Source organism: Labrus bergylta, chromosome 23 (assembly GCF_963930695.1).
Source record: "Labrus bergylta chromosome 23, fLabBer1.1, whole genome shotgun sequence".
NCBI classification, from domain to species: Eukaryota; Metazoa; Chordata; class Actinopteri; order Labriformes; family Labridae; genus Labrus; species Labrus bergylta.
In genome coordinates, this window is record NC_089217.1 from 1894937 (window position 1) to 1912436 (window position 17500).

At 42.3% G+C, this 17500-nt stretch overlaps 1 protein-coding gene and 1 non-coding gene across 2 annotated transcripts in view; both read right to left on the reverse strand.

Moving 5' to 3' along the window:
- Nucleotides 1-12396, reverse strand: part of LOC110001795 (plexin-B2-like) — a 139192-nt gene extending 126796 nt beyond the window's left edge. Inside the window, 1 exon segment of the mRNA XM_065951232.1 lies at nt 11923-12396. The gene's annotated coding sequence lies outside the window, so the exon portion shown is untranslated.
- A 5048-nt stretch (nt 12397-17444) lies between these two features.
- trnal-caa (transfer RNA leucine (anticodon CAA)) overlaps nt 17445-17500 on the reverse strand; it is a 111-nt gene continuing 55 nt past the window's right edge. The window contains exon 2 of the tRNA in view: nt 17445-17490. This is a non-coding gene — a tRNA (tRNA-Leu). The remainder of the gene's footprint in view (nt 17491-17500) is intronic.

Consider the following 17500-nt stretch of genomic DNA (forward strand, 5'->3'; position numbering starts at 1 on the left):
ACACGGGACGGTGTGACAGCTGCTGCATGTTGAAGACAGGTGACGAGTTAACTACTATTTAGAGCCCACACATCAGCTCCTCAGCTGACCAGTCTGCTGACCTCCATGAACCAGAATGTACCAAATGTTCTTTTATTCACTCTTGCACTTTTATTCTTGTCTTTAAACTAAGAGGTGTATTTGTTGGGACTGGGAGGGAGAAGTGATACAGGGATTTTGAATGTTTCTGGGGAAAAAATCCCAATTGCACTGTACATGTCTTGAACTTGCTTTAATAAAAATTAAATTTCCCGGATCAGAGTCTCAAAGAAAAGTTGATCAGCCTCTTTAAAAACAGTAAATGGTTCTTGCAGATCTCAGAGTTAAACGTTCTGCGTGCTCACTTTTCTCTACAGTGACGCTACCTCAAGCAGCCGCTGCCAAAACAGACGGAAATAAAACTCTGGAAGTTCCCACACAGCCAAAGATCACGTCTGGACTCCAGACTTTCATCGACTCAGAACCCCCCCCCCCCCCCGTGAGAACACAAAAAAAACAGAAAGAAGACCACTGACTCAGGACGAGGCTGTAGCGAGGTGTTTGATTAAACCAGCGACCTGTCAGGACTCAGACGACTAGAGGAAGTTAATCCATCATTACTCATGAATCCCTACAGGAAAGGGAAGTTAAGGGATCTCCACATTCAGCTAGCTAAAAGCTAATCCTTTAAAAAAAGAAAGTAAAAAGATGGAGGATTGATCTGCTTCACCTGACTGGATAAACACACACCCACACCTGCGACAGTTTCTACTGCAAACACAACCTTTGGACGCTCCACAGAAGCACACACACACAAACACAAACACACACACACACACTCGCTCTGATGCTAATGGACAAACACCAAAAAACGACCTGATGCCCAAACACAGATTACTGTCCGTGAAATACGATCCGGTCGATCAGGTCTCTGAGGGAAACAAAAAGACCTGAAAATGACAGAATCACAAACCCTGACGACCCGGTCAGAATCCAAAACATTCAATTTTCAAGAAGCAAAACACAATTTCTGGATGCTTCTCAAGGTGGAAACATCTAAAAGACATGTTGCTTCCACCGTCGCAGATTTGATGCTAAACACTTTGAAATTCTTTGGGGGGAAAAGTCAAAGAAGAAGAAAAATATTTTGCTGAGTCATCAACATGTTCCTGATTCAAGTCTAACAGAGGACTTTAGGTAACACTTCATCGTCTTGTCTGTCCATGTTTCATGCCCGTTTGCTCGTTCATGAGCGACTGTGCGTCCAGGAGCAGTGGGCGGGCCGCCCGGGTTCAAATCCCTACTCTCTCTCTCCCTGATTTCCAACTTTATCCACTCTCCTATCTCTCCATTAAAGTCTTTAAATGTGATTTTTCACTCTTAAATGTAGAAATCAAGTATCTCCTCTGAAAATAACTCTGTGAGTCATGACTGTCTACAATGGGTGTAACACCCGAGTCCCACTGTCTGTGATGTTTTCAGAGTTTTCAGAGTCCTATCTTCACTTTGTTTACATCGCCAGGACGGCCGGCTGACTCCTCCCCTCGTGTATAAAAGTTGTTTAATTGAGGGACTAGAGAAAAGAAGAATAACATACTGTACTCACTGCTTAACTGTGTTTCTAGATCACGCTCATTTCAGGTAAATTTACATGCAGTGTGAAGATACCAGCATAATAAAGATCGCTAGCATTAGCATGCTAACACAACAATGCAGCGCCAGTTGTTTTGGTTTCATGCTGGTGCTCAAGGGCGACATCTGCTGGATCAAAAAAATCACATATAAAGCCTTTAAAAGGCACAAAATGCCCCAAAAAGATGAGGCTTAAATTACATGCAAGTGGGTGCAGATGGCCTAGCGGTTATGTCCAGCCCTTTGTACGGAGGCTGTAGTCGTCTAAGCGGGGGCAGAACACTGTGGAAGCAGAGCGTCACGTGCAGGATCTCTGGTTCTGGATTCGATCCTTCATAAAACCTCGTTCATGTCTCCTCCTCTGAACTCCAGTGACAGAAAAAACTCAAGTGCATCCGTCTCTTTGTATAATGAACCTCCAGTCTCCTCTGTAATAATCCCGCACAATGGACTCAGGCAGCAAGAGAAAGCCAGTAATTAACGCCATTGTGTGAAATTAAATGGAAGTGGAAAAAAAGAAGCTTGTAGAATCATTAGATGGGGGGGACGGGACGGGGGGGTTATTGTAGCGCTCGTCCTCCGGTTCCTTTTTTTGTCTTTGCGTCTCTTTTCATGTGTCTCTATTCTTCACCGAGTTCTTTTATGTTTCTTAAATGATTACTCTGTCTCACAGTCTGACTGACGTGACCCTGAATTAACAGACGAGAGGCGGAGACAGGCGGGATGCTAAATGTCCCTCCGTGCTCCCCGTACTTCATCCAGCAGGAGGAATATCCATCATCATAAATGTGTGTGTGTGTGTGTGTCAGTGAGGGACGAGGAGATACAAAAGACGGGGGGGGGGGGGGGGGGGGGGTGTATATGTATCGGCAGTCATGATGATAAAGTTAAAGGGCATCCTGGGTAAAATAAACGAGGGCCTGATGGTTCTGGAGGCCGGCGCTCATCGCTCTCCTGGGAGTCCTGCAGGGAGCGAGATGCTGACAAAACTGACTTACAAATTGTTCCATCAGCGAGACAATGTAATCTGACTTGATCTGATGTGTGTGTGAGGGGGGGGGGCTTTATTCCTCCCTCCCTCCCTCTGTGGGTTCATAATGTGGAAGAGTGAACGGAGGAAACGACAGGAACAATTTGTAAAACGTCTGTGTTGCATGAAAAGCTCGTCTCGGGCAAAAAGGAATTCTGCTCGGGCGGAGGGGGGCGGGGGGGGGGGACGACATGATGTGGAGATTGGGTCTATGAATATTTTAAAAAAGGACATTTTTACGATCAGAACGAGTCAGTGATTGATCGCTGATCATTTGAAAACAAGACATCGTGCCTTAAAAACCAGCGTTTGATTTAATAAGTTAAAGCCTGAGTGACGTCAGCTGACTGTTCCTGCAGGGGGGGCTTACACAGCAGACTCTACCATCAGTGTGTGAGTGTGTAGGTGTGAGTGTGTAGGTGTGAGTGTGTAGGTGTGAGTGTGTAGGTGTGACCTGCGGTGTAAAAAACGCTTTGACAAAATAAATATACAAGCTCAAGTCCGTTTACCAAAAGCTCCTCCCATCCATCCTGCAGCACCACCTTCTTCAACGTCCTCTCGTAACGGCTTCTGTCGTCCAACAGACGACGACTTTTATAAAACAGTGTCCCCGGAGAACGAGGCAAAAGGGAGTGCAGGTCAGCAATCTCCCTCAATCACAGCTCTCCACTCTGAGAGCCGCCCAGACAACAAGCGGCTTAATGAGAGCCACACGTTAACAGCTGGACAAACACACACACACACACACACACACACACACACACACACACACAGTCTCAATCAGCTGCTGCATGCACTCAAGGCCAGAGAAAACACTTTAAACAAACCCTTCAGGGTTTTACATCTGTACTTAAAGAATTGATCCGTTAATTAAGTTTTCTGTGATTGATTTGAGGGTTGTTTTTTCTTCCTTCCGTCTGACTGTCAAACATCTTTGAAACATCTGGATGCTCCCCGGACGCAAATCTAAAAAGTATAAAATAACTTAAGAGAACAAAAACTATTTAAACTTTATATGTGATTTTGTTGATCCAGCAGATGTCGCCCTTGAGCACCAGCATGAAACCAAAACAACTCGCGCTGCATTGTTGTGCTAGCATGCTAATGCTAGCGATCTTTATGATGCTGGTATCTTCACACTGCATGTAAATTGACCTGAAATGAGCGTGATCTAGAAACACAGTTAAGCAGTGAGTACAGTATGTTATTCTTCTTTTCTCTAGTCCCTCAATTAAACAACTTTTATACACGAGGGGAGGAGTCAGCCGGCCGTCCTGGCGATGTAAACAAAGTGAAGATAGGACTCTGAAAACTCTGAAAACATCACAGACAGTGGGACTCGGGTGTTACACCCATTGTAGACAGTCATGACTCACAGAGTTATTTTCAGAGGAGATACTTGATTTCTACATTTAAGTGTGAAAAATCACATATAAAGACTTTAAGGATATTGTTTGAATGCTAATTGCTGCTAGCTGCTAATTAGTATCTTTTTTTTTTTTTTTTTTACATGAACACATCTGTTTCATCAATAATGTGCAAAAGTGACTGATTCATTAAAGCGCCTTCATTAGCCAGAGCTAACACCTACACACAGATCCCTCTGCAGCACACAGAGACACTTTCTGTGTTCTTGGGAGATGAAGCTTCTCTTTTTTCTCTTTATATCCACAAACACTGAGAAAAACATCAGAGATAAAAACGAAGAGAGAGGATGCAGCTCAGTGTCTACGAGGCTGGTACAGTTTGTTGTTTATTACCTGCAGTCTGTGTGATGGAGTGTCCTCATTATAATGGGAGAGGACCTCTGAGGAAAACACCCCACCGGTACTAAAGGAGTCGCAGAAATCAGGAAAACAAGAGCGGCCTGGTGCCGTGTGAGTCTTTTAAACAGGCTTCAAGGAGACGTCTTTAAGCTGAGGAGTTTGTTTTGTAGCATCAGTCAAATATTATTAATTCTTTATTGTATGTGACCTTCAAATTATATTTCAAAAAGGAAGAAAAGTTGCAGAAAAGTTGAGTGCCCCTGTAATCCTCCTGACCTGGTTGTTCACACATGCACCTCACAGCTGAAGACGGGGGGGGGGGGGGGGGGGGGGGGGGGTCTGCTGACACAGCATCTGCTAAGTGAATTGTAGAATAATGCAGCCGTTTAATTACAGATTGTAGTGTTTGCATGCATACAGTCTATCTGTGCACCGTGCAGCAGTCACATGATGTAAACGTCACCACCCTCTCCTATTGGCTCTAGGTGAATTCTCCTGATAATATCCTGCTGAGTTCTCACATCAGCTCACTCTGACTTTCTGTAGAAAAACAAACTAGGGGTCTGGCAGGAGAAACAAACTGTGTTTGTGTGCGTTCACACATGCAGCAAATATCAGGATTTTTCTGCAAGTGTGAAAGTCCTATTTGTGTGAGTTTCCATTTATGAATTGGAGGAGATATTACCTGATGTTGGAAAATATCCACAATGACATCAACCACACAATCAAGCTCTAGTTTGAGGACAACTTGCTGCTCTGTTAACACAACAAGTTTCTGATAAATATCTTAAATCCTGCCGTTATTGGTGCAACAGTTTTTTTTCTCTTGTAAATTAAAAACAAAGCCAGTGCAACAGGGTTGATGTTCGAGCAGACTGCTCCTGTGTCAGTTACGGCATGTCGGAGCTGTTTTTTTTTTTTTAATCTGCTGTCAGAAGCTGTGTGCAAATTGAAAGCACAGCGTTTGAGATAAAACCGCGTGTGACAGATGGACGTCATGCGCTCATCGCTGACCGTCTGCCGTCTGCTGCAGAGCTGGCTCAGGATGTCTGCAGCATGTGTTCACACACACTTTTGTTTCATCTGGCAAGAGGCAAAAAAAAAAGGAAAAACAGTTTGAGATTTTTGTGTGGATTCTTGGCTGATGGATCACTGCACGTCTTGCATACTTCACATCATCACAGTTAAACGGATACTCTGAGCACATAGTTTCTTTTTTGTTTGTTTGTTTTTATGCATTTTTGACTAAACTCCCAACAGACGTCTACGCCCCCCTGTCTTTATTACATCCATGTGGTTTGTTTTCTCTCAGTCCAAAACGTCTGCAGCTCCTGTGTGGAAACATCACAATAATTGTCTTCACTCGTAACCTCGACGCCCGAAATCAAATTACTCTCCTCCAGAAGTTGGCAGAGACAGAAAGGGAAGCGAGAGAGAAGGAAAAACCTTGTTACACTTTTGGCTTCTCTCTCTCTCTCTCCTGGTGTTGTGGTGATTTAAAACCGGAAGAGAGCGCCGGTCCTCGGGGTGGTCAGAGAGGCCGAGGTCATGAATGCAGAGTCACAGCGATGTTAGCACACACACTCAGACACACATTAGCGTTAGCATGTCGGTTTGGTTCTGTGTGTGTGTGTGTGTGCGCTTAAAGTGTTTACGGGATTGAATTGTGTTTTTCTTCCCCTGATTGTTGGCAGGAGATTTTATTTTCCACTTGTACATATTTACATGTTTGTGTTTTAAGATAAAGATGATGGGAACTTTTTTGTTGTTTTGTTCATGAGAGAGAGATGTCAACATCCGACACGGTAGCTAAAGGTTGTCATGACAACAGAGATTTAAACTTCAGCACTTCAGTACAAAATGACCCTGACCTTATATGGGACGGGGCGTCAATACGAGACGGGCTTTTCATGACTTTCAAACAAAACGTGTGCACAGAAAAGATGGAAAAGAATATTTAAATGTGTCCAAAATTAAGATATCAATAAAAGAAATTCCATCACAAATCAGACACATCCATACCGACATGCTGCACGGTGCAGAGATCTGCAAACTAATCAACACTGAATGCATCAAGGTCACTAATCCAGAGCTGCCTTAATTTGTCCAAACATGCAGAAACACGAGGCTAGTTAGGACCTGGACCCTAAACTAGGATTTTAAGTTTTACAGTAATTATAATGATACCTCTTTAAAGGTCCCATATTCTTCTTTTTCTGGTTTTATCTGCTCTTTAGTGTGTTTTCCAAGTGTCCTCTGCATGTTTAGGCACATCTATGTGCAAAATTTCAAAGTCCGTGGAAACGCGGCTTCTCCTACGTCCTCCTGTTAGCTGTAGCATTAGCCGCATGTAACGCTCGGTTCTAGCCCCCCTCCATAAAAATGTGTCAGTGCGGCGTCATTGTCAGCGTGATATCACTGATCTAAGCCCATTGGCTCGTTGTGGCAAGCCCAGCAGCTCATGTTGAAATTTCCGAGAAGCGCGCTGAGCAACTGACCAATAACAACAGAGCGGATCGGCAGACCAATCAGAGCAGACTTGGCCCACGTGGGGTCTAACAATGTGGGCTCAACAGAGTGTAGCTGACGGACTCAGAGCGCAGAGGGAGCGCAGAGGAGCAGTGAACGTACAAAAGTAGGAACATAGATTAAATATACGAACCCCAAAAAGGGCAGAATATGGGCTCTTTAAATACCCCAGCTAGTAAAATAGAAGTTCTGGTCTACCAATATTTAGTAAACTCTTTTTTTAAAAACTTCATTTATTATTTTTAAATGGATAAGTACGAACAAACTCCTGAACACTGAATCAATTGCAAAAATATGTTTTACTGGCAAAATGTCAGCAACAAATTTGTGCTATTTAGAGGCTTTTTATTGACACCAGTATCCCATAAAGACGGAGCTGCAAATCATCTCTTTCGGTTTCACAGACTGACAACATGAAAGGTGAAAATGAGGAGAATATGTGGTCTTTAATGTTGGATCTTTATGAATAATATGATAAAGAGTTCAGTCTAGACCTGCTCTTTAAGTCCAGCATCCTGAGATAACATCTGCTATTTATTTACACCATAAAAAATAAAGATGTATTGATCAGATTTATGTGATATTGTAGCATGATTACACACACACTGGTGTCCACAGTTAATTTCTAATCACATCACTCTGACAGGATTCTGCTGAATTATAACTCGTCAAATGAAACCCACATGATTGATTCTGTTTGGCGTTTTGTCGTCTCTTCCTGTTGTTGAGACAGCCAGCTAACTTTACTGTTTGTTTACTGTATGAAAGACAACCCTCGTCATCCCACGCTCTCGCTGCTTTCATTCACAGTTTCGAGTCTAAACTCGACGACATAACTTTCCTGAGTGTAAAGACAAACAGCCATGTGACTGAGCCGCCCACATTCCTCTCAAACAGGTTTCTAATGGTCTAACTGTAAAAGCTGCATTAATGAGCGGTTTGGCAAACAGTCTGACGAGAGTTTTTTTTCTCAGGAATATTAGCGGTTTAGCAACACGCACACATTCCTGTGAGCTGGAAAGATTGGATTTGTTTATTACAAAACTTGTGGATGCAGCCACAGTCGCCTGCTACAACCTCTCCAGCTAAGCAACAACTTCAAGAATTAAAGGGGTCCCAGTACGACTCCAAGCTGATTTAAACACTAAAAAGGTTTATGTTTCTGGAGTTCAACGCGTACACCTTTGCTAATAGAGTAACCTTTAGCACAATTAAAGCAGATGCAAAAATGGTGAGCTAACAACAGACGGCTAGCAAGCACAGCGCTAACATGTCACAACTTCTGTCTGAGTTTAATTCTGTTTTAAAGAAAGTTGACCTAAAATATCACAACAAAATTATTACAGGATTATATTTTTACACATTTTCAGTCAACGACGTTTCCATCACATTTGAATTTTTTTTCGAGAAAACACTGAAAGGACGAGAGATCTCCTAGCTAGCTACGTTAGCTTGTTAACTCTCAGTAACAACGCTTGTTAGCTTGGCTACTTACGGGATCATCAGTACAGAGAGTATTTAACAGAAACATTTATACGTGTATCTTTTTGGCTAGCTCAAAACTTAGCCTGTCAACAGTTTAAACAAGCTAGCACACAAAGTTAAAAGACAGCATTAAAACCGTTCTAATTTATGTACAGTTAGCGTTAAACTTGTAGCCCTTAGCTAGTTTTGTTAGCTTAAAGCTTGAATACAGGAGACAGGGCTAGCTTGCTATCAAAAAGTTTATTAATTGCAATTTAAAAATGAGTTTTACAGCCCTATACAACAATAAAAAAACATTTTACTGTGTGCAACCTTTCAGCCTACTTATGTATTTTTTCACTTATCAGGTTAGCTCGTGGCGTCAGGTGTGCTGGTGAGCAGATTTTCTAACTTATGGAAAAAGCAGGGCTAGCATGTCGACTTTGTGCTAAGCTAACAAGCTGAGAGTGTTATCAAATATCCAACTATGTGTTTAGTTGTTAGCAGGACTGCACCTTAAAGACAGTCAAGATGTCTAAATGATCAGCGGCTGCTTGAGCCAACATAACTTCACTGCAAAGCAAACGCACATTACATCCTGTTGACTCCGGTCGGCCCGAGCCTTCAGGACTGAGCAAAGTCCAGTTCTAAACAAACAGAGAAAAAGGACGGCTCACATCCAGAGCTACCAAATGAAAATAAAAATCAAACATCTCCAGCTATACCCGATGCTAATGCCTCGTTAAACTTGTGACCTTCCTGCATGTCGTATGGAGATCTGATGTATAAAGAGGGTACTTTCCCCTCTCCGCTCCGCTTATTGGATCTGCCCTTTGAAAAAAAACGATTTCACTCCTTTTGCCTCCAAGAAATATTTCTACAACTTCCCCAAGAACTGCACGCTCCATTTCATAGTCAGGAGATAACGTTTTAAAAAACAAACACACAGTGTACGGTTTTATCCCCGGGGCTGTTCAAGGTAAAGTTCAGCTCCTTTAACTTAGGAGATAGTGTTTTGTGTGTGGAGACACGTGTTCCAGCTTCAAGCAAAAAACATTAAAAAGGATTTATAGACGAGCTTCTTTAAAGGATCACAGTGAAACGAGACAATGGAACGACTATTCTACCAAAGTGAATATGTCCTGCAGGAGCCATGTAAGCACACATGCCACCTGAAAACAGGAAATGATTTAAGCATCTAGAACTACGGTGGCTAGGAAGTGCAAACCCCAAATTATAGGGTGAAACACTTTTGCAACACTTGAGACCAATTTACATCTTGCTAAACATTTTTACATTAAAACTAAATAACAAAAGAAAAACTCTTTTACCACAGACGAAAGAAATGAACATTTTTCAATGTTGAGACAAATTTAGAACCGGCAGAACACTTTAACCGGTCCACAAAAAGGTTTTAAAAACCACAAAATGTGATGCGTGCATGCTGTACACCTGAAGCTGTAAATCTTTTAAAGGGGACATGTTGTGAAAAATCCACCTATACAGTGTTTCTGAACATATATTTGGTTAACCTGAGTGTCTACTGACCTACAAAATGTGAAATAAATCCATCCAGTCCTTTGTTTGTGGTCTGCATAAGTCTTACAACACAGAGAAAAATGCTCTGTTTTAAATGTGCTCTCCTTGTGATGTCACAGTGGGATTCTGGTAAATAAAATCCCCTCCCCTCCCCTGGTATCTCCACCCATGGACTCCACCCCCAGCCTAGAACAAAACTTTTGCTTTTTCCATTTTTATTCTCGTTACAGAGGAGTGATGTCTACCGGGAAAACTCGGGGGGTGTCATTACATTTAAAGAGACACACACACCAAAACGGAGCGTTCTGAGAGAGCTGGTTTATACAGGGTCACAAACCTCCTCTGGTGCTTGATTCATGTTATATTTGGACCAAAGCACAGCACAGATGTTTCATTTAGACCACAGGGGGACTGTTTGAAAAGGTGGAGGAGGGGGATGATATGTCCTCTTTAAGTATCCATTACCACTGCAATCAAATAAACATGACTGTAAACTGCTCGAGCAGCCTTGAAGCTGCAGTTTGGTGCAAGTTTTGTGTGACTTTACAAATCCATATGCATCAGTACACCTGAAAACGAAAGCGTTTCCAGCATTTATGCAAACTGCAGTAAATCAAACATGACAATGAACAGCTCAAGCAGCCTTGAAACTGCATGCGCGAGTGAGTCGAGCGGCATTTCAGCCGTTACATCAAACAACCTGAGTTTAAGCACAAGCCATGAAGCTGCAGCTATCACGCTTTTATGGCTCCAGAGCTCAAGGTGCAGCGTGGAGGCTATTCTAATCCATTTACTGACACCATGGGCAATTACCTCCCCATCATGTACAGCAATGCTTGCAAGCAGATGGCCAAATAGCATTGTGGTTTGTTTTTTTCCCAAAGATTCATAATTCCAAGCATGAGGAGGAGGTTAATGTGTTTTTATGACCTTTGGAGCCAAACATCTGACTAAGTAGAATCATTATCTGTTTTTTTTTTTTAATGGTGCAAGCTCTCCTGATCAATACTGCCATCAGAAAACATCTGTTTCCAACCCCTTAATGTTTGCAATATTAGGGAGCTCTCAGAGACACCTCAGAGTTTAAAGTCTCCCTCCAACTTCCAATTATCCTCCTCGGGATTGGTATAGATTTAATGGGGAGAATCAATACAAGATAATGGTTTTGTACAGCTGTTGGGTAAAATGGCAGAATGTGATGTTAACTGTGGAAGAAGTCACAGCCCAGTCTGGAATACATTAGAAAAGCCGTGTCACCCACTCAACAGGATCAGCCCACTTGCTGAGGCTCCAGATGTTCCTATGCATTGATTAGTTACCAACACATTCCGTCGTCCTTCCCCTAATGCACCAGACTCCCTTTACATTTCTGTCAATTTTAACTGGCCTCACTTATCTCTTAAATAAAGCCTCTAAAAACAGCTTCAAACTCCTGATACGAGCCGGCACAGGGAAGCCTTCATTTCCGGCTTAAATACAAAACTTTTACCGCCAGTTTTCTAAAAGTTACAGCAATCTTTCTCTCAAAAATATCCCCCCGCCCTCTTACTGGGGACGTTACGTCTTTCATACGTCCATGCAGCTCTTTACTAACATTTAATCCATTTAAAAAGTTTTCCTCAACATAAATCCGACAGCTTGTACGCCGAATAACTTGTACCTTGCTGTTATTTCTAAAACTATGCAACATGTGTGAATTAAAGCGAAATCCATTCGTGAGAAAGCAATAAAATGTGAAATTAGACGCTTTTAAGAGGGAGTTTGGTGTGACGTTCTCTTAAAAAAGCGAAAACATGGAACAGAAATCACGAGTGCCCTTACAAATCCCCCCAAAGCTTTTCCTGTTGTGATTACCTTTCGGAATCAGTTCCTGTTTGTGTAATTTACCTTTTCACAATTAAATATTCACATAAAGAAAGTAAAGGGCATTCAAACGCTGCTTACCTTTTGGATTGATCCTCCTCCGTCCCCGTACAGCCGAGCTGAATGTGTCTGTATTCCGAATAAAAAAGTTGTAAAATGAAAGTAGTCCTCCGCGTACAGATGGTGCTTTGAAAAAAATCAAAATAAAAGTTCCCAAATTTACATCCTGATGTGAGGAAACGAGTGAAGCTGGGGGGTGAAACTGAAGCTGCGCAGTCACAGCTGAAGTTTTAGTTCAACAGTAAATTCCCACGACAAAACAAGTAGACTCGTCCTAAACACGCCCAGGAACCCGGCGGACTACATGCCCCGGCTCAGGTGCAATAATTCACCCCACACACACACACATACACACACACATATCCAGGTAAGAGCAGGACAGGAGTGTGTGTTTTCTGTGTATCCAGGAGCGCACACACACACACACATCCAGCCGGATCTGCAGCTTCACGGAGCTCCGCTGCTGTGAGCGGCGCGACACGCAACCAAAGTGTGGAGAATCAGGATGAGGGATTTTTTTTTCCTTCCTCCTCCTCCTCCTCCTCCTCCTCCTCCCCCCAATCCTCTCACCCCCAATGCCTGTAGGGCTTCCGTCAAGCTGACAGGAAAAAGCTGCATCAACACCAGATGTATAGTGAAGGACCTTTCAAAATAAAAGCTGCAAAAGGAGCAACCTCTCTTTTTGTTTTGTGTTTTTTTGTTTGTTTTCTTTTACAACATAAATCAGTCTGGTTGTATTTTTTTTAAAGTCATGGGATGTTCTTCTTATTTTCTCTTTTTGGGGCTTCCTCTTTATGAGTTATCTTTTATAATAATAATAATAATAATAATGAAGTTTATTTATAAAGCACTTATCAAAACGAACGTCACAAAGTGCTTTACAGAAAAAAGAAAAAATCCCAACAGTCAAATACACAACAATAAAATCCTATTTAAAAAAGCATGAAAAATAAAACAACAGTGCAGCAATCATCCAATTAACAGAGAAAAAGGGAAAACAACCGAGACAAAGATCGGCTAAAGTTAACAGTAAAACAAATAAAAACAAGAAACGAAGAAACAAGGATTATAAAAAGGCCTTATGATAAAAATGTGTTTTTAAAAGTGATTTAAAAAGACCTTTTTGCTTTTATTAGAAAAGGACAGTCGAAGAAAGACAGGAAATGTTGGGAGTAGATAGCGGGAGACGACATGCAGCAGAGGGCCGTGGTCGGAATCGAACCCACAGCCACTGCGATGTGGACCACCGCCAGGCCATCAGTGCCCCTTGCGGCCCGTTTTATAGTAATCAGTCCCACCCTTACAACAATGTTTAAATGCCTGATGCAACATGTCAATATACAGATTTCAAAACAACATTACAACAAAGTTTGATGGTTGTCATGGCAGCACCAGAGGAAAGGTTATTATCTGTTACGACCCTAAATTTGTAACCTTTGCATATTTTACTTAGGCCTACAAAAGTGGATCTATTTATTTGTGTTGGCCGTATGATGATGTAAACACACGCATGTGTTGTATTATGACTTAAAACGTTTGTTGATGAGGTAACCAGGTTGGGCCTGAAGGCCAGCGGGGGATTGGGGAGGTGGGGGGGGGGGGGAGGGGTCAATTGTGCTTTGGCACTGTTACTGGGCAACTGGACCAAATGTGAGTCATCCTCAAACTTGAAACTGTAAGATTTTGTTCCAGGCCTGCCTTGTGGTCACTTAGCAGCATTTCCTATCCATGAAGTCCGTCCATCCATCATCTATATCTATGTTCTGGGTCGTGGGGGGGGGGGGGGGGGGGCTGGAGTCGTTACAACCTGGACTAATCGCCAGCCAATCACAGGGCTGACATAAAGAGACAGAAAACCAGCTACACTCACATTCACACCAATTTAGAGTCCCCAGTTAACCTAACAAGCATGTCTTTGCACTAAGGGAGGAAGCCGGAGTACCCGGACGGGGAGAACATGCAAAGTCCTCTATGTGTGGAGAGGCTCCAGTCTGACGGGGGACTCAAACCAGGAACCTCCTCGCTGTGAGGATACAGTGATAACCACTGCACCACCATGCAGCCACCTCCATAGTACTACAATAATTATAAAATAGTTTACATGGCAGTAACAGATTACAAAGTAAAAGAGTATTTAGATGAAGTTTTGTGCATTTGTTAAAGAAGGTGTTTTATTTTGAAAGAGACAACAGGAACATTTCCTGTGTATCTTTCTCCTTCTTGACAGCAGCAGATTAAAACTCTGTCCCATGAGTTTCAATTGAAGGCTGTTCAAGAACTATCCTTGACAGTAGAACAAGAGGGGAAAAGAAAGGCTGCATGTTAAATAAGAAACAAAAACCTTTAATAGAATTTTAAAAAAAACGAGACTACACACAAACAAATCGATGTTTTCTCTCCTGGCAGATGTTACAGGATGTTGCACGTGCAGGAACCTAATCCCTTCTTCAGATTAAAACCTACTTTACATAGTTGTCAGATTGTTTAATTTACATAAATAATAATCTACTAAGACCCCCCGCAGAGATTCTAACTGGATTTATTTTTTAATTTCATCTCCTCATGTTGTGTCTCGTGTTATTTTGTCATTTCCCCCCGACGTTTTGAAGTTGAAGCACTCGCTGTACATGTGCACAGAGGTCTGGGAGAGTGGTCGCGCTGTCAAGCCCAGTTAAGCGTGCAGTCGCCCCCGCTGCTAATTCGAGGGCTTGGCGCGGCACAATGGAGGCTTTGTTGGTGGAGAATTTGTCTGAGAAGTAATCCTTGACACTGGGCCATTCAGGGGGCCTAACCTTTTGTTTCATAAGACTCCTGCGTGATACAGTAGGCATCGCTGCAGCTACAGGACGACTTCAAGTAGCGCAAGTTTCCGGGTTTGAGGCAGCGGTGACTCATGTTTGGAGTGTGTGTCGTGTTTGGGTGTAGAAAGGTCAAAGGTCAGGGGTAGGGGAATGAGATTGAAGCCTTTTTAAGCACACACACTTTTCCTTTTTAAACTTTTTGTTTCATAGTTTTACAGTTTGTTACTTCTTTGCTCTGTCTGACTTCATTGACAAGTTAGGCGCTAACTAAAGAGCGCTAACATTAGCCTGCTAACACAACAATGCAGGCGACGGACAAATGCAGCTCGAGCAAAGTACAATTTTGTTCACCCGTTCCAGTCTTTCATTTCAGATTTAAAGACGTTCAAAGGTTTTATATGTGATTTTTCACTCTTAAATGTAGAAATCAAGTATCTCCTCTGAAAATAACTCTGTGAGTCATGACTGTCTACAATGGGTGTAACACCCGAGTCCCACTGTCTGTGATGTTTTCAGAGTCCTATCTTCACTTTGTTTACATCGCCTGGACGGCCGGCTGACTCCTCCCCTCGTGTATAAAAGTTGTTTAATTGAGGGACTAGAGAAAAGAAGAATAACATACTGTACTCACTGCTTAACTGTGTTTCTAGATCACGCTCATTTCAGGTAAATTTACATGCAGTGTGAAGATACCAGCAGAATAAAGATCGCTAGCATTAGCATGCTAACACAACAATGCAGAGCAAGTTGTTTTGGTTTCATGCTGGTGCTCAAGGGCGACATCTGCTGGATCAAAAAATCGCATATAAAGCCTTTAAGGACACCAGCTTCTTCAGTTTCAAGTCGTTTTTCCATTTTTAGCACCTTTTTTTATCACAAGTATCTAACAAAATAAAAGTCTACTTTTGATTTCGAGCCATTGGTAATCCCTTTAGTGCCAACATATGGGTGTTGTCGACCAATGGCAATGACGTTTATCCCATAATTGGGAATCAGTTCAGGGCAAAATGGCACATTGGGGGTGTTTTGAAGGGGAAGAGGTTGGTGAGATTAGTTCAGATTAGATTTGATTAGTCTGGATTAGACAGCATTGTTAATTATTAATCCCCCGTGGGAAACTAATTTCTCACCAAATCAACTCCCACAGAAAAACAGGAAATGAAGACATTCGCTTTCACAATACACAACCAGGAAAAGATAACGCCATAGAAATCCAATTTTAGAAAGGATTAGCCGCTGGAAGTGATACAGATCTGATAGAGCTGTCGGAACTGTATCATGTGCTTCTATGCTGAAGAATCACAAGAAAGCACTCCCAAATGGTGGCTGCATGTGAATTCTGACTGGATGTAACACACACACAAACACAGAGGTGTAGGTGGCACCATGTGTCAGTCATGTTATTCTAATAGACTCATTACGTGTCTGAATCACTGACAGGCTAACTGGCTAACTGACTGATCGATCTGCCTGTCAGATTATTTCCTGGTCGCCTGACAAACTGTCTTCCTGTTCGTCTGATTGGTTAATTATTAGTCCTGTATGTGTGTGTGTGTGTGTGTGTGTGTGTGTGTGTGTGTGTGTGTGTGTGTGTGTGTGTGTGTGTGTGTGTGTGTGTGTGTGTCTGTGGGTCTGGCTGCTTATGTGTTTGACTCACTGCTTAAATGAATGTCTGGACGGTTTGCAGGGTTCACTGGTCGGCTAAATGAGCTGTAAAACACAGTGATGGAATGAGCAGCCTGTGTGTGTGTGTGTGTGTGTGTGTTTGTGTTTACACTGTCTCATCAAACAGAGCACATGCAAACACTGCCTACATGCTCACGTACACACTCTTTGATGTGTTTCGTTGACTCTGCCTGTCTGGTGAATACACGAGTTAGAACGACCATTATGGATGGACGATCAGAGTTCACCTAAAGAACGGTTTTTATCTGATAGTGTGTTCTTCCATGAAGAAGACTTAGAAGGTGAAACTATGATCTCAACCAAGTTGGTAAATGCCATGTCTGGAGTGGGATTTGAACCAACGCCTCCATTTGGAGACCAGAAGTCCCTTTGCTCAGGAAGGAATCCACCTTTGAGTCTGGCACCTTAGACCGCTCAGCCATCCTGAAACTTAGCTGAGAGCATTTCATATTCAAAGTTTATTTGATGAGTTAGAACAACCAATTTGGATGGACATGAAGATATCCAAAAAAGGTTTTCCTGATATAGTCTGATTTTATGACCAAGAAGAAGAAGGTGACCAAGAAGTTTATAAAAAGCATAGCATTGTTATTGTAAGACTATTTGTCCAACAGCTCTAAACTTCAATGTTAGATTGAACCAACTAAGTAAAATTGCATCAGGAGTGGGATTTGAACCTACACCTCCATTTGGAGAACAGAAGCCCCTTTAGTTAGGAAGGAATCACCCCTTGAGTCTGGTACCTTAGACTGCTTGGCCATTCTGACAGATGGATGCTTGCTTTCCCAATACAAAGTGTATTTTTGTCCTGTAGCTTCTGTCAGACATCCCAACAAATATCTAGTAAAAACCTAAATTAGAACAAACATTTTGGATGGACAATGAGATTTCACTTACATTCTCCAACAAATGTTTTATCTGATAAAAAAGTGCTTTCATGACCAAGAAGATGAAGGTGACACAGATGTCTATAAAGTTCATAGCATTTCTTTTGCAGTCATTTTAGTCTCATGGCCGTAAACTTCGATGTCAGATTGAACCAGCTAACTAAAAGACTGTCAGGAGTGGGATTTGAACCCACGCCTCCATTTGGAGACCAGAAGTCCCTTTGC